The sequence below is a fragment of the Cuculus canorus genome, chromosome 4, assembly GCF_017976375.1.
Source record: "Cuculus canorus isolate bCucCan1 chromosome 4, bCucCan1.pri, whole genome shotgun sequence".
NCBI classification, from domain to species: Eukaryota; Metazoa; Chordata; class Aves; order Cuculiformes; family Cuculidae; genus Cuculus; species Cuculus canorus.
In genome coordinates this window covers 24,606,640-24,624,845 of record NC_071404.1, presented here as the reverse complement: position 1 = coordinate 24,624,845, position 18,206 = coordinate 24,606,640, and the positions used below count along the sequence as shown (strand labels likewise).

Here is an 18,206-nt window from a genome sequence, read left to right as displayed (position 1 = left end):
TGTAGAGTCTGACGAATAAAGGAAAAGGTACAAGTTGTCTCCTAAGTGGTAAAAAACAAGCTGACAAAGGGAGAGATCTTGATTCACAGCTGAAATTAGGCAGTAATTGTCTGGAAGAGCTCTGTGGTTTTACCAGTTCCTAGATGCATGTGCTGAACTTCCAGTTGCCACTTGTGTGAGTTGCATTTTGCTCATTTTACCGTAAACTGAAAATATCATGAACTGCTGATGTGGTGGACTGTAAGAAGTGGTATATTCAATTTTGTACAAGAGATTTCTGGAGAATTACCACCGTTCTGTTAGCTAAGGCAGCTTTGGATAGTGCTGTCTGTTTAGTTGATCTTGCAGTTCCCTGTCACATGCCCGTTTGTGTTTAGATACAGATTCTTAGCTGTAGTTGTGTTTCAGTGAGGCCCCTTTGGGTCACTGGCAGAAAGAGATATTTTTATCTTCTATTTGTACTGACGCTTTTGTAGACAATGCTGGCTACTATTTCTTCCTGGCAGCTAGTGGCCATGAGCTGTTTCATATGGTAATACTCTTGTTCCTAGCAGGCTTTCTGCTGCTTGGACTTGGAAACACAACAAAATAGAAATGTCTTATGTTTAATGAACTGTCACACAGAATCATAAAATAATCAATTGAAAGGGAGCTCCAGAGTTCATCTGGCCCAACATTCTACTCTGTAGAGGTCAATACAGGTCTACAGCATGTAAAAACATGTAACACCCAGGTTTAGCTTTTTAATGCATGGGAAGATTGGATCCGTATTGGCAGCATCTGCAACAGCAGCATATGGCTCTGCTGGACAGGTGATGTAATGTCAATATATTCTGTCTATGTTTGTATAGTTCTTTATTAGTAAAAAAACTCCCAGAAGCCTTGTGTGAAATTTCAGCATCCAAAACTTTCCACTTCTGTAACAGCTTCTTGTTCTTAGCTTGAGTGTTAGATGTGTTCTGATCACTTACCTTCAGATTTCAGCCCAAAATACTAGTAATCCGTCTCCTGTTTAAAGAATCTAGAAAAAAAGAACATACTGGCGGTATGTTCTATTGTGTTCTACGTTCTAATATACCACTATTGTGGTATATTGCTGTTTGCATACATCACTGTGTGCTATGGCAATACAGAGACAATTGTCTTCCCTCTAGAAGGTGGTATTTCTGGCAATTTCCCTGGGTCTGTTGTTAAAGACAATCTTTTGTTGAAGTACATTACATTGTTCCTCAGGTAGCACTTTCTCGTTTTAAAGTTTTTCTTGTCAGGGCAAGCAAAATAATGACTAGATAAGAAATGTCTTATTAGTGGGACAATTTATATCTTCACCCTACAAGTTGCTTGGGCACAGAGATGTTCCGGTATGGAGTTCCTGTAGACACTAGTCAGACCGCACTGAGAAACCATGACAACCTAACAGACAATACTCTGCATGGAGCATCTTCCTTTTCTTTCTTTTTAGAAGATGAAGACATACAGCCTTTTGTATGATCAGAATCGGAGAAATCAACCTACCCAAATGCTTAAAAATTAATTAAGGGGAGGGTGTGAGCAAAATGAGCTTCAGGTTCCTGCAGCTGTCAGTGCCCATAAATCAGCTCTGTTTTTTCTTTTGAAGCAGGACAGATCATGAGTTTAATTAATGGGTCTGACTTACACTGGAAGCACACAGTAGAGAAACTGCAGTACACACCTTTTGCAGATGCTGTAAACATACAAATGTTATTGTGTATTTACTCATGAATGCTTTCCAGCATCATTGTGCTAGACACAGATGAATGCCTCAGGCAGGTGGCAAGGCAATGACTGCAGCAATTCCTTATTCTTTGGACACCCAAGTCAGAGCCATAAAAGAGCAGCAGGTTAGCTCCTGGTTACCTGGTTCCACTGAGTTCTGCTTAAGCAAGGCACTAATAATGGCTGCTACAGAAAACTCTAGGGGAATGACTGGGAATAAAATTATAAAATTAAAAAAAAAAAGAATCAAGTAGATTTATTCTGCCACTCTGGGGGCAAAAAAAAAAACAACCAAAAAAACCCTGAAAACAGCTTACTCTTTTTAAAACTGTCCCTGCAATGGATCATCAGGACTTTCCCTGTATTGGTTGATTTTTATTGTATTTTTAATTCCACCTTAATATGTGCAAAGAGACACACAAGCTGTCAGGCAGGATCAGACCCCAGTTCAGTTCTGTAGTCAGCATCAGATGCCTTGGAAGAAGATGCACAAACACCCCTTGGGGAGCTGGTGCAACTTTTACATTACATCAAACATGGCTTAAGTCTCTGAGTCTGAAAACTTACATTCTACTAAAACTTCTAAGTTTTTAGAACTTCTATTTGATTTTAATATGTTCACTATTGTGATGCTGCCCAAAGCCTTTCTCTGTCTGGGGATTCAAGGAGAAGTGGGCCTCTAAATTTCAGAACGTTACTAGACCTGTGGTAAGTGCATTTGTGAATATTTATCTGGAACTTAAGATTCAGGGTGAGCATTAAGAATGCAAGCTGCTGCACATTTTAATCAGGTAAAATCCTTAGACCTCTCTCCTTTCCCTGTCATGCTCATATCCTGACAAGATCCACAATGTTTGATTTTAAAACACTCATTCTAAACCAAGAATATCAATAACAATTTTCAGTCAAAACCTGTTGCTTCTTTTCTAAGTTTAAAAATTTATACACACTTATGACTCTATTGGCCAAATGCTAACATCAGTAATTCTGGGGAATTCACAAACCATGCCAGACATTGGTCGACTGGTGTGCTAGGTTTTTGTGTTTGTTATAAGAAAACATTTTTTTTCATTTATCTATCTTCTCTATGTGCAATAGGTTTAATCAAAAGACTTCAATAATTTCTTAAATTATTATTAAAGCTATATCTGACAGCATTTTATAATTTATAAAATCTTCATCAGCCCAATTTCACCAGCGCAAGTTCCTGTAAAGGTTGTGTTGCACACCTTAGGCTCTTACGTAGAGATGATTGAGAGATCATCCCCAGCTGTCTTCCTTAGTATTCAGCCCTGTAAGTGTATTCCTGGATGCCCAGTTGTCTACCAGTCTCTGTTTTCAGGCAGTGATGACAAAGAAACATCTAATTTAGCTACAAAAATTGTCAAGGTTTCTGAAGTGTAATGCACTGTCATAAACACATAAGCTCTTCTGTCAGCAAAGAGCCATGGGGAGCCTCCGGTAGAAATGGGATTTTCCTCCATTCATGTTTTTGAGGATGTGGAAATGGATGACATTAAATCATGAGCTATAATTTAGACAGTGGGAAGATATCAGAGTGATTCTGTAAGTAGAAAAATCCCTTGAGGAAACACATTATGTCTATAATTTTGTCAGTCAGAAGATTAGAGATTCGGTCAAAACCTAACTTATAAATGACTTAATAGTAAAGATTGTGCTAAGAGGGGTAGGAAATGTATTTTGCTGAAAGCTATGAAAATTGAGGAACTCTGAGGAATGGTATTTCTTTTCTTTTTGAGTAGATGTAGCAGCAAAATATTCTGAACTAGAAGTAGTGACCCATGACTCTTCTATTGCAACATTTGAAGTAACAGTCATTACATAGATTTGTGGTTGAAAGAATCCCAATGTGCTTAGCATTCATGTATATATTTGGATAACATATTCAGCCTTTAAGGCGTCAGCTTCAGTGGTACTTGTTCATTATACTTTGTAATTGTGTGAATATTACACTGACAATTAAAGAATGAACTGATGTGGAATAGAGGTGCTTCAGATGACATTTTGAACATTCAATGTTAGCAAGCACAGGCTTGGGATCAGGTTTTCCCCATAACTTTGTTAAATGCATATCTATTTATCTATTTACTTTTTCCAACTTGCTAGTGGTTAATATGTAGAAAACCCTACCTATCCAAGTTAGGTTTCAACAGCACATCTTCCTCCAGTTAGACAAGTGAGTCAAGTGGCTGCTGCAGCTTCTTTCTCCTACCTTTGGTAGAGTATATCCTCCTTTTGAAAATGAGTTTTTGTTGAGACAGTAGAGCTGGATTTCCTCTTGCTTAGGGACTAGATATTGAGTGGATGGACCCTTATTTTATAGTTGGCGCACATTTATGTAGCCCATCTTAATCATGTAGCCCAGTAATCAATGTAACCGATATGTGCTCAAAATGACACATTTATTAGTTTTGCAATTTATAATGAAAAACTTGCACCCACAGCACGAACACCCCTGCAACATCTAGGGGATAGGGACTGCAGTCCAGGCAAGTCTGGCTCACAGCTTCGAGGCATCTGCATCTCTCCTGGAGCACCTAATGCTGGAGAGCTAAGGCTGGAGCTGGACTCAGTGAGGTGAAGGGTTAGTATGAGGCTTTCTGCTTTTCCTGAAGTGGCTCAACTTGTGTGAGGGAAGTATCCCCAAACGCCAGAAAGCCCCATTGCCAAAGTAGTCAACAGCTCTACCTTTTTTTCCCACTTTATGTGCAGGCAGCATACTGCATAAAACAGACCAAGACCAGACTGCATTAGAGCAGCTCCTCTGGGTGAGAAACTTGGGCATTTTTGATAAATCTTAATGTCCATCTAAGGGCCTAACAGGCACATAAAATCCTGCTAAAACTAGCTTCTCCTGGTCCATTTGAAAGTTCTAGCTTTAATGCTAGCAATATTTTCATCCTGCAGCCAAATAAAAGCTCAGGAATATATAGCAGCAGTGAGTGCCCCAAGCAAAACAGGCAGTAGCACAGATAAATACCTTGAAAGTCCTCTGAGCAAAGGAGGCAGTAACAAAGATGATTTTGAAAATGAAAAATATTTCCGTAATGTGTTCTCTAACAGCCTTTCAAAGTGAGTAGCAAAGATGATTTTCAGACAAGCTACCGCAATTTGACTGACCTGATTTTTATTTCTTCTCTCTCTTTGCTACAGATTTCCACATTGATACAAATTAACTTTCTTAATATCCTGTTATGTCTTGGATGTGACTTGAGTTACTGCATCGACTGACAGTTTGAATATAGAAAATATTCCCTGGATGTTTGTCTCATGTCTACGCTCACCTGAGCTAAGAAATCTGAAAAAAGACTTTTTTGATTTGGGCAGATGCAACTTTTTAGAAGGAAAGTAAATTCTATTGCAGCCTGGAAGAAGTGCTACTGGGTATAACTTTATATGTATAAGCAATTTATATACTTTTTTAAAAATTAGAAGTGGAGTTTATAGGCCCACTTCTAAATTTGTATAATTTTCTTTGTGCTGATTGCTTATATTAAATGGCACAAAGCTCTCACTAAACACCTATTAACTCACTTGTGTGCATCACATTTCACAGTTAGCATAATTGATTATGCATTTAAAGCAGTTTTATCTAGAAATAGAAATTCTTACTGAGCATTTCTTTAGCAGCATCTGTTTTCTTTATTTAATTATTAAAAGCTGCTTTAAAATGCACTGACGACATCAACATCTGCATAAGATTATGGAGTGATTGTTCTGAGTTCCAAGGCTTTGAAATAATTAGAGATTGGTTTCTGTTTTTTTTTAAGCATGACATTACTTTTTCCTTGCAACTTCTTCCTTAATTTAAAATTGCTAATCCTAGGAGAATGATAGTCCAAGCATTTACTTAAGACCGAAGCCTTGTTTGCCCACAGAAACAGCACTGTTGCGAAGCAAGGGTAAACTAATAAAGATAAACAGATTTTAAATCAGTACATCATTGTTATGTATAAAATTGCTTCAGCTGAAGGATGCCAGTGCAACACCACACTTTTTTTTAGAGCTGTGTGTGTAGTATATATTCATCTTTCAATGAGATGCTCTGAGCAATGGTTTTGGAGCATGAAAGTGGTTGAGTTGCTGATGGAGACCCAGATAGCTCCTCGATTCTATCAAATCCTGCCTTCTTCATGTAAAAAAAAGAATTCATTTCAGATAGGATGGACTGGCAAATCTGCATAAAACTGTAGCTGCTGCTTCTCAACCTTTCTGGTATTTGATCGGATTTCAGTCTACATGCCTCATTGTGATGAGGTGAGGAAGGGGTCTGAAGGAATAATGTATTCTTTTCCTTTACAGAAAAGAAGGCTTTTTCATATTGTGCTATCTGGCATATTATATCTTGAAATCTTTAAATGTATCAAACTTATATTTTTATTTTCTCTGTGGCAAAGCTTTCTTCCAGGAAACTGACACATGAGAGACTTGTGTTATAGTTCCCTTTCACAGCTAAATTTCTGTAATGCTGAGCTGCTGCCAAGAGGTGGCCCTTTTCTCACCTATTCTTTGTCCTGTGGTGTCTATATTCAAAAGTAGAAAAGTGTATTTGAAGACTCACAATAAACAAAAGTCCTGAAAAAAAAACAACCCAGTCTGCTGTAGCTAGAGCTTAATCTGAGCCCGTGTGACAGACTGTGAATCAGGGATCTTGACACTGACTGCAACCATTGCATTGTCCTAGGGCAGCTCGAGTTGAGGGTGTCTCAAAGGTGTCCCCTTGGGCACTGGCTCTGAGCTCAGCATCTGGTTGCCCCCAACAATATGGGAGGAGAGATTTTCCCGAGAGGAGAGAAGACACAGATGCAGCTTTCTGATGATTTTCTTCTTTCTTTATCTAACAAAGGACCCTCCTGATTCAGGTGGTATTTAATAGTCAGAAACCAACAAGGGAGTTTGCAAAACATGCCTGCTGTTCCATTTGCAACGCTTGTGCTGTTGTGACATTGTCTTAAAATGCAGCTCTGCTGCAGCCTGTGTGGGTAGAAGGGAGTGAAAACTCTCCACTGCAGTTGCCTCTGGAAAGGAATACTTTGTGCATAACGCTGTACAAAAGAAACAAAGCTAGGCTTATCAAGCTATTTTGAAGGATCCTCTGATATTACTTTCCCCCCTCTTTTATTAGTATTTCAGATAGGAGAAAGTTTTACAGAGATGAAAAGTGTGGAGTGCTGGGAACTCAGGATGTCTCCATAGGCAAAGCCTATGAAGAAAGAAACAGGTGGCAAATATTTGTATTAGTCAATTAGCTGTGTGGTTTGGTTGGAGCAATGACTGGGGAGGACAGCTTTGTGATAAAGAGGCCTGACTAACACCCAGAAGTCTGTTTGTGACTTCCCTGCTGGTGCTGCCTGCCTGTTCTCTCCCGCAGTGATGGGTGGGCTGCAGGAGCGGTCCATGGGACACAGCTCTGGCCCAGCTCCACCAGTGCTCAAGTGCTGCATCATGGCAAAATGTTTCACAAAGGCCGTGCCCAGCTCTGTGGGGTATTAGTGCCTATTATATATAAGATTTTGTCCTGGAAAACCTGTGTAACTCTGTAAAGTCCTGTTACTGGGCATGAGAGGACCATGCCCATGGCAGGTACTCTTCTGTTTGAGCAAGGCAGCTGGACAACCAAATTGTTCAAAGCAACTGAAGGTTCACAGACCTCGTGTTTCCTTGAAGAGCTCTGAGTGAGTTCTGAGTCCACCTCATGCACAGGGCAGACACCACTGCTGTCATGGCCACATGAGGCAGTGGCCACCACACTGTATAATAACCTCCTGATGTCACCTATCACCTGGGATTTCAGGTATCTGTCATTTAAGTGCCTCCTAAATCCAAAGAGATTAAAACTCAGAGCACTTATTTTTCAGGGATGGTGTATTCTGTAGTAATGAGCAAGATGGGATTGGGTTATGCTTCCTTACTCTCCCTAAAGTCATCAGATGCCAGAAGTCTGGATCCAATATGGAACTGCCTAGGTTATCTGTAACTGTTTAAATAGGGTATGTCTTAGGTGTCTGTGACAGACAGAGCAAAGAGGGCTTTATCACTCCTGGTGCCTGTAGATGCTGCTGTAACACAAACAAGGAAACGCTGCAAAAACCTGAAGGTAACCCGCAAAGCACCTACAGCCTTTTATGTGTTGAAATCCTGCAGGAAGGGAGGAGGCAAAAGCCCTGAAGTGTAGTGGGAGCCAGGTAATTGCCCGCTGTGAATAACAAAGTCTTCCGGGCATTTTACCTGAATACTTCAAAAAGGCCATTCAGGGAAAGCTTTGTGGCAATCAACTGAAATCTTTGCTTCCATGAAGAGATTTTCAGGCCCCCTGGAAAGCAAAAGAAATGCCTGGAGGAAGAAGAAAGGTGAAGCCCAGGCTCTGTTTCGGGCATACCTTTGTTACCAGACCTTTCAAAAGGGCTCACTGACACGAGTCTTGTTTGTGTTGCTTTTTACTGGACTAGAAATAGAGTGTTTCTTAGTGGGAAAAAAGTGTATTGGCTCAGCAGGGAGAAGATTTTCCAGGCTTTATGATGCTCTAAGTCTTCATTTACCACGTAGGTATGCTATTTTTACCATGGGAGGAAAGTAGCAAAAAAAATCTCTCTGTGTGGGAAGGTGGTATGGGAGGAGGGTGAAACTGGTTCTGCCAACAGGCCTGTTTCAAATACCACCCTAGAGAGAGATTCCAGAGATTTTTGGAGACTGGGCTCCATGTGGAAGGTGGGAGGGGATTTCTGCACTATTGATTAATTCCAGATTGTGTGGGATTTTCTTGGCATAAATGAATGGAGTCTTTGCCAATTTAAGCTTAATTTTCCTTCTGTCAAATGAGATGCAAGAGCGGTACGAGGAAGTTGTGAGGATAAAGGACTCCTGAATCTGCAGGGCTTGATGGAGTTAACCTTTCCATTTGCATGGAAGAGGGAGTATGGCTTTTTTTCTGGGGGGGTAGTATATTTACTGATATAATTTCTTTTGCAAAGCTTCCAGCAGCCTTGTTCAAGAAACCCTGTATATCTCCCGGAGCACAAAGGGCTTTTTTATGCTAGCTTTGGATATTGTGCTCCTTACCGGGGGTGCCATGGAGATGAGGAAAACCAAAACAACCTGAATAAAGTACAGATCCTACAGGGTAACAATAGAGACTTGAACAGATTGGTGAACAGAAGGCCAGACCTAGAAAACAGGTGGCTTTTGATGGACTCAGTCCTTGGGTTAGGGAATTTATGGCAGTATCTAGGTAAACTGTTCAGCTGCATTAGTACTGCACTGCACAGTGAGATCTGCGAACAGAAGAATATTGCAAACTGTAGGAATGTGAGATAAAGTAGCATTGAACGGGCCAGAAAAAAATCTGTTTTACCAAATAAAGAAATCTCAGTCTATGATTAACTTTATTTCATGTCAAGAGTAGAACATACAAATCTAGGCTCTTTCATAGCATGATACCGAACAATAAAAGCCCTGTAGCACAGAGAGCATACCACTACTGCATTATCTGCCCTAAATGTACTTTAGAGAAATTCAGCCAGGTTTACTTTATCCTAACACTCATTTAATGCAGCTGTTACAGCAGTGCAAACCACAGATTTGCAATAAGCCATGTTTCTGGGGCTCATCGCAGATACTGGCCTTATGAAACAATTATTTGCAGCTTTGTCTTTTTGCATCAAGCTGAAATGATAGAGGAATGGAAAAGAATTTCATAAAGTTGATTGTTTATAGACAATGTAATGGCGTGACAAAGGCAATTTAACATATTTGGCAGCTTAACAGGGTAAGGCAACTCAGCAGCTTTGGGGAGAAAACATGAGACTTTAGGTCCTCGAAGGGCAAAGAGAATCCACAGGAGAAAGAGTAGATGTTGGTTTCCTTGTTTCAAAAGAAATTTAGGTTGATACAGGGAAAAAAGTTGTATTTTGTGTGGCTGGCAGACTGGAAAAGCTGTTGGGAAGAATTCAAGTTATAACTGGATCTTCAAATTGGAATGTAATCACAAGGAAAAGATACTGAAACCTGTTTATAAATAGCTTGAGCCTGCAAGAGTTATCTTCTTGGTTTGTTACTGCTAGCCCAAAGTGAATCCTACACAGAGGAGTAGATATGACCCACGAAGCACATGCTATAAATTCATTGATTAGCCAAAACATATTTTCCTGAGAAAACTGAAAGAAAACATCATGAATTAACAACTTGGCCTCCAGCCCAAATTCATGGATGCTAGCAGGTCTCAGAATCTGAAGGTTGGGCACTGGGCACAGGTTTTGGTCTAAGGCATATACAGAAGAATGACATGTAGTGGGAGCAGAGTTCGTTTATTTGTGCCATCGGTACAAAATACAGTGCATATGGATAACAAACCTTTTAAAACAGAAGTATAGAAAAAACTAAGTCACACTCAAAAAAATTTCAAGAACAAGCCTGACACAATACCTTAATAAAGACCCTTTTATTTCATGTGACCTTTTTCTCTTACATGAGTTCTTTTTGATTCAGAGGAGGTTTTCTTTTCTTTTAAATACAGCACTTAGGTTAATGTATAAAGCATAGAGATAATTTAATCTAGAGCTGTTTGGAGTTCCTGTGAACTTTTCCATTTGGTTGTTTTAGACCAATATGCTTCACAGACATTGTGTGATGATGGATGGCTAAAGGAATGATTAAACACGATGATTTTATGAACAAGAGCAAAGAGTTTTTATGTTATAATTACAATAATTATTTCTCAGCACAAGTCAGATCCAAAGTATTAACTGCTGCATTAAAAAGGTCCAAATGTGGCTAAGATACGGTAATGGTGAGATAGCAGTGAAATAGAGCTCCATTTCTGTTGTATTATTGAATTGCTTATCTTGATTGTATTTGCAACCTTTTTCAGTCTCTCTCAGCAGAACAAAACTTGAAAGCTATAGAAAAGTATTCATTGCCTTAAAAGATTTAGTGTTGTCTGGCATTGAGGCAGCTTAGTAATCCTTTTTTCTTTTTTCTTTTTTTTTTCTTTCAATCCAGTGCAAAAGAATGGGTGATATTCACCAAAATTATCAATGAAAATTGCACAATTAAATCTGATTTGTGGGACTGTGTTTTGGCATTGGAGAAGCTCATGGGTATGCTAACAACAGGGTCTACATTTCCAGCAGCACTCCTTGTTCCAAAGGCCATATATCATGGCTCTAAATGGGGTCTCTCAGGTAGCTCTATTGTAAAGCAAATACCTGCTGCCTGTGCACTAGAACTTTAGTTATTGGTGAGTCTGACATATTGCCCCATGACAGGAAAGTTACTGACACTGGGTTGGATTTTTAAAGGGTGTGAGTCTCTAGAGGCAGGTTTGGCTTTTAGAGCATTTGGGAGACTCTGGATTCAAATTCTGCCTCCTGCACAGCGCCACGGGGCTAATTTATCTCTTTGCATCTCAAACATGGCCTTTCCCCACATGCAAGCTTTGGGTAAAAATATGCACACTGAGTTAAATAGGTGCTCTCTCGCTCTCTCAGGAGGACAGTCCAGCCACATTGATTTCAGCGGTGCCACTGTAAAGCTTTGTTGTGGAAGCATGGCAGAGAAATGAAACATAGCTAGGGCTGTGGTTTGATGAATGCTTGGGCTGTGAAAGCAGCAAGCTGGCCTTCCCTAGCATCTAGATCTTTGTCCTTTGCTTTGCTCTGTTTTCTTAAACTGTCATTGGATTTTTTTGATCATCTGTGCATGAGCAAATCCGTATGTTTGTACTCTATATAAGCATAAAATGAATGGAAATGTTTTTATAGAAGGTAATTAATTGGATAATTGCACTGATCGTTAGTTTTTAATGTATATTAGTAAATATGGATTAGCCTTTTAGCAATCTGTATGCATTCATACAAAGCAATGGAAAATATTCCCAAGTGATTTCAATTAAAAAAGAGATGTTAAGGGGAGAAATTGGACATTGCACATGACTATAGTATCTCAGGCCCCTGCAGGCCTTCAGTTTAGGGCTGATGACTCTAGCTTTTGTTTAATTTACATTGCAAATGAAATCTTATGGTACTTTTGGTCTTTATCCACATTTGCCTCTGAAACAGTGCCTGGCAGTTGCATCTGTATCTTTGCTGCACAGACGTTGCCTATTCATTACTAATGTCCAGTGGAGACATACACGTACTCTGACAACAGAAATGCAGGGCTGATATCAAGCCGTGCAACATCTGCTAAATTCACATGGGGAAAAGGAAGAAGAAAACAAATACACAAAGGGCACAGCTACTGAGATGGTAAATATTGTTTTTTCCATGCCACACCCAAATAAAAAATAGAGACAGAGGGCCCCTTAACAAAGCTTTATTCAGGTTCCCGACAGCTGACAGTAACTGCTTGTTCTCCACTGCCCTCTACGTGAACAAGACTGCCAGCTTTCTCAAAAAGCCTGAGACCTATCCTTCCTTTATAAGTAGATCAGAAGTAGATCAGAAGAATAGCTGCATGGAAACCAGTAGTGTTAAAATCATGTAAATGCAATCACTATCAAGCTTGTAGGCCATAAGAAGAGTAAGAGCTGGTAACACTTTTTTTTTTGAGGAAAAGGCAACGAAAACTGCCTGTAATGTGGAGCAATATGGATTTGGTAGCTGGGCAAGAGGAGGTGCAGGTGTGGGCTGGCTGGAAGCTGCAGTCCTGGAGCTGGGAGGTGCCTTGTCATGCAGGCTTTGGGGAGGACCCTGCTGTACTCCAGCAACTGTAGGAGGGAATGCACAGCCCAGTAAGGAGAGGAGGAAGTTGCTGGGTGGCTGTGTCAGTGCATAGGTGGTGCTTTCTGCATCCTAGGCTGTTGCACAACGTTCAGGTGCTTAATAAGGTAGATAAAGCTGGACACTTACAAATCTACTGCTGATAAAAGTGTTGCAAAGTGACTGTGCCATGAAGGGGGAAGTGAATGTAATGAATACAGTTCGATCAATGGGTACAGTCATTGCAATAAGTAGAATGCAGAGGATAGGTGATCAGAGGAGGAAGAGGCTCACAGCCTAGGTGGGTCCTCAGGACTGTCTAAGAGTGGCTCCATACTACTGTTTGTTACACTCCCTGCCTCTCCTGCCCTAAAGATGCCTTCAGAGACTCTGTACTGAAGCATTTCACACGAGAGGACATTAATGCCAACCTGTCTGGGGAAAGTGCCTTAACATCCAGATGCACCTGTCCTGACCATGGGCTCTGGGCAGAAGTGAAATAATCTGTTTTGATGTGATCTGCAGAGCTTCTGTGACAAACCCGTGCCGCTGCCACACTGTTGTTTCTGCTGGCAACAGCATGATGGGTAGCACTGGCACAGCTTGCATCCCACTATTCCTTTTTCTCGTGGCCTCTGTTGACACACTCAGGGTTTGGTACTGTTTCCACTGAATCTTGTACAAGAAGTTCCTAAGGTGGGCTTCAGGTTGAAAGGCTTTTCAGTCATTGGGTATTTGTTGATCTTAACATGGGATGCTCTTGTCCTTGTTACTCAGCTCTTTCAGAAAACCAGATTGTCTGCTATAGCAAGGCATTGGACCTTGTTTACATAAAATCAGACAATTAACAGCTCTTTAGTAGAAATACAGGACTATATTAAATAGTTGGGAAATGATGCAAAGCTGAGCCAGATCCAATTGGTAGTACCAAAAAAATTAAGACCTGAGGAGATGGCTTACTCATCCCTGTCCCAAATGGAAAAGTAACTTATGTGAATTAATAATGGAATATTCAACCAGAAATACTTTTCTAGCCCAAAAACATATGTGGCTTTGCAGCAAACATCTATGATTAAAGTGAAAAATTGGAAGTTAAATAAACTTGTACAAAAATTGCAGACTGAAAAACGTCACTCAAAAGAGAAAACTTGACCCTTTCCCCCCCTCCTGCTTCCTGCTGTAACTGATTAAATGTTTAGTTTCCAAACAATGTACTCAGTTCTTAATAAAAGTTTAAAGTCTCTTCATATGTCTAAGTGAAAGTAACTTGAAGGAGAGCTCGCAGGAAAATTGCTGCCTTTTTTCCCCCTTTCTAATAATCCCTTTTGACCTTTCTGCCGAAACTCATTCATGTTGTCCATTTTGATATCAAAGTTTCAGTAAGTAAAACTACATTGTGTTTTATACCTATTCTTCTTAGCAATACATCCTCTTTGGCAGCACCCTTCTGTAGCTCAGCAAAATCAACAGTTTCCATGCATCATTGCTTGGCTATAAAGTTTTGACATTACTTCTCTAGCATGATCCAGTGCTAAATGAGGTGCTCCTGGTTAAGGAGCTGTGGGGATTTGGCCTTTTGCTCTGCGGTAGCCGTGCCCTCCCCATGACTACTTTGTTCTGTGGAAATCACAGGCCTACTCTGCTGACAGGTGACCATATATAATCCTTAGATAAACAGAGCCTGAAGGAAGAATTATAAGTTCCAAACAGCTGTTTAATGACTATATTTTGTCATGTTTCAGTGGGTTGCATGTGTTGAGATCCCCCCCCAAGCCTTTTGTCAGTTGGTATCAGTGGAAGATGTAGACAATGCCGAGTCTGTGTTTAACCAGATGCTGTACAAACATAGCAGAAGACCATCCCTTCCTGAAAGACGTGAAGAAACGCTTTCCTTCAGCAAAGCCTCAGAGCAAATACTTACTTTAAGTAAGTTTGTTTCTTTGAGATCGGATACAAACAGCTCTGTGATTAGAGAGGGTCTTGCACTCACAGAGGTTTACTTTGCACAGTGACCACTTTTGACCCAGCTTTCCAAGGAAGCCACAGTTCCCTTCACTTGCAGGTTTTGCTCTGTCTTCCCACTTATCTAGAGCTGAGCAAAAATCACTAGACTGATGATTTTCAGTGTTGGCCTTAAATCTGGTATAAGATTCCTGAGATTTGCAAGCATTTTTGAAGATCTAGATTGGCTTTTGACCAGTTCTTGTCTTAGCTCTGATTTTGGGTTAAAGAGAAAACTATTCCAGAATTCTGGTTTTTATGTTAGCTTGACTTCCCTCAAGATCCAAATGAAATACACCCCTTCCACCCCCACTCCCCCACCCCTGTCGGGTTTCCAGGAGTCTGTTTCCAAGAACCTCTCTTTTCTTGTTCATGAGTAGCAAGTATTCGATTTGTGTGTCCTCTCAATGAAGCAATGCTACATTTAACTCTACATTGATGTGACAAAGCAAGGGAATAGGTCAGATTGTTTCATTAGAAAAACAAAATAATAGTAAAACCAGCAAATTCCTGTAATGAGTGTAAAATTGTCAGTATAAACAACATCTGAGCTGCTAGAGAGCTAGACTGTACGGGCCTCATTTGTATTCCTTTCTTTAGGAGAGGAGTTACTGCTCCCTCTCATTCAATGGCCCATTTGTCTTTCTGGTCACAGAGTAACTTTAGTGTTACCTTCCACCCTACAAAAATAGTTTGCGTAATTAACATTCAACAAATTTAACTACTGAACTACTAAGTGCTGTTTTATCATGACACACCCCATTTGTACAAACATTTCTTAAAAGAGACTGGCCTTGGCGGGCTGTTCCTAGTGTGTCAGGTGAAACGTTTCTGCTCCGTGAAAGCCTGGGTAACAGGATGGCTATTTATTTGAGAGCTCCTACATTTCCCTCACTGCCTTAAGATTTAAATTTAGCTTAGCAGATAAGCAAGCCCCTTATCTACAAGAGTTTCTACACAGATTTTTGTAAATAATTTAAGTTCAGAGGTTAGTTATAGTAAATTTGGAGCAGTTCTCTTGAAGTGTAGTAGTTTCTTGCTATATTCCCACCAGTGTGGTTATGAGCTTCACTGCTGGGAGGTTAGAAGTACAACTAGTTTGATAAAAAACGTTGTGTTGTCTCAGGCTGAACATGCTAGGCCATACTAGGATCTTGGCCCTTCTCAACATTAGACCTACTGTGTTTTAAGATTAACACACTGAAAGTGAATGCTAGTATTAACTTTTTTTTTAAGCACTACTGATAAACTTGTTGGGGCTCAAATTTATTTTAAGTATTGAAGTACTTTCTTTTTTTCTCCAAAGAAAGTTGAGAGCTTATCTGAAGCAAGGTGCTGTAGGTATTTTCCACTTCTTTTTAGTATCCCCTAGCATTATATAGGAAGAAGAGAAAGAGATAGATTTTACAGAATAAACTCAGGAAAAAATACATTGCTTGGAATCACCCCCCAACCACTGTAGGAGTAAAAATATAAACACTGCTTGCTGCTTTTGTGCAGTGGGAATCCTCAGGGGGTGGAAATCTTATGATGCACTAGAGATCTTTCAGTAAATATAGATTCTATAGCTCTGTGGAATGTAGTGTCTAACTAAATTCCTATGGAGGGATTAAGGTGCTGGGTACTTAAAACGCTGTCTCAAAACAATTACAGTTTAAAGAAAAACTGTGATGAGAAGAAGATCTTTGTGATAAAAACACTAATGCTGTACCCTGGAAAAATCCTTCAGCACAAGTTAAAAAGAAATGAACTCCTGCAATATTGCCAGCAATTGTCAGTGAAACTTTATCACTGCATGTGAAAATGGATATGCTTTAATGTAATTTAAATTCTTGATTAACTGGGTTTTAACTGACTTTCCTTCTACTGGCTCTTTTGTAAATTCCCCCCCCCCCCCCTTTTTAGAACAGTATAATACTCCCCATCTGCCTTTCATTTGCTTCTGTAAAATTATTTTTTGAATGCACCAAATTCTAGGAAGGGTAATAAGAAATTGTGTAAGCTCAGTGAGGAAGCCACATCTCTTAAAATACACTGTGAGTGAAGTGACTGAAACAATGTGCAATTCATGGTATAAGTAAAGTCAGAAGAGTTCTCAATCCTTTGGTTTCTGACATCAAAGACATATTAACTCTCTTTCACCCTTTATACTCTAACACAACCATTTCACAAACTAATAAATCTTTAAAAATATTACTTTTTAAACAGATTTAGCTTAAAAAATTGTTTTGTTTGGATTTCTGGTGAGCTGACTGTGCTTCCGAGTAAAAAAAACAATACTAACTCTACAACAGGTGGAACAAGTGAAATCAGGTATTTTCAGCATAAAACTATTAGACTATTCTGAAAACTAAAAAAGGAAGAGACAGCAAAATATGCCCTGTAAACAGTTTCTCATTAAAGCACAATGTTGCAAGTTTAAAGGAGGAAGAATTTTTCCTACCTGTGGCTATTGTGCAGATCAGGAAGTGTAGCTTTTTTCGGATTACAATCTTCCATGGCTTAGCTTGGCTTCTGCATTTGAATGTTAAATATGTAAGAATGCCTTGTTTAGCTTGGGAGTTTGCATGACCTCTTAATGAGACGCTGTAGTTAGTGTCATTGGGTATTAAGGCATCATGTGACTGTAGATGAAAATAAAGTCCTTTAAAGTTTGCATTTAATACTTCCTAGAATCTGTAACCCTTTACCTGCAAGCTGGATAAAAAACCTGTTAGAGCTCACCATTTCCTGGTCAGTGATGGTAAAAGGAGAAGGGAAAGAACATGTGGCAAATAATTCCTTTTCCTCTGGGACAGCCGCTTACAGCAACCACAACCAAGTCCAAGCCTGTCAGTGTTTGAATGATGTAATTTGCATATTCTTGAAATTAAATCTCACATGCCACAAACAGCACTGGAAGGATTTGGCAGAAAGTTTCTCTGTTACATCAAGCAGTTTTGCCCAGCAATGACATTTAATCCTTGCTGTTTCAGGTGATGCTCTGTGGAGGAACTCTGCTGGTATATTTGCAGGTATCACATCATGATTACCCATTGCTGACTTTCCTGGAATCATTTTGGGGAGGGTGTGGTGTTTCCAAAAGTGATATGAAAGTTCTGCTGCCACAGACTAGTTAGGAGAGTGTTCCCTGTGCAGATTTAACTTAGGCAATATCCGCAAGTCAGGTGTTTCCTAGCTGTAAACTTTAAGGTATATTGACGTACCTGCAAACTGTAAAAAATACCTCCTGGAAGGAACTGGCACTAACATCGCATCATCTAAGTGCATGTGTCACAGCTGGGGGATCTTAAGCAGCGCTGACAGAGCCCACGCGATAGTACTTTGGAAATGTCCTACTAAATCTTTTCTTTCTTTGTTTGCGGCGTTAAGCCTCATGGAAGCAGTTAGTTGAGGTTCGGCTGCTGTAGGAGTAGGTGTGCTGTTCTCACCTTAAGCAGTGTTGGATTCAGGGTTGCCTCCCTGCCTGGCGGGGGCGGCGGGGGCTGGAGTTCCTCTTGCCTTTCTCATGCAAAACAGCCTCCTAAAACCCCACGTCAGCAATGGGCTGGGTTTGCCCTGTTGCGTTTCCCCCTGTGCAGGCTGCAGCGAGCTAAAGATGAGCCTGTCCCACTCATTTCAGCAGAGGGCTGAGGGCAGGCGGGTCCCCAGCCGGAGCAGCGGATGAGATGCCAACAAGCTGATGAATAAAAGCTGCTTTGGATAGGCTTATTTTAAGCAGAGAGCTATGTCATAATGGAAAGGCCAAAT

The 18,206-nt window shown here is 40.2% G+C and overlaps 1 protein-coding gene across 3 annotated transcripts in view; it reads right to left on the bottom strand.

The window, feature by feature from the left end:
* C4H4orf19 (chromosome 4 C4orf19 homolog) overlaps positions 1 to 17,195 on the bottom strand; it is a 40,375-nt gene extending 23,180 nt beyond the window's left edge. For 2 of the 3 annotated variants that reach the window (XM_054066248.1, XM_054066251.1), the window contains exon 1: positions 16,900 to 17,112. The gene's annotated coding sequence lies outside the window, so the exon portion shown is untranslated. Of the gene's footprint in view, positions 1 to 16,899; positions 17,113 to 17,180 lie in introns of those variants that run through there. The other variant, XM_054066249.1, reaches the window with a different exon arrangement.
* Positions 17,196 to 18,206: the final 1,011 nt, after the last annotated feature.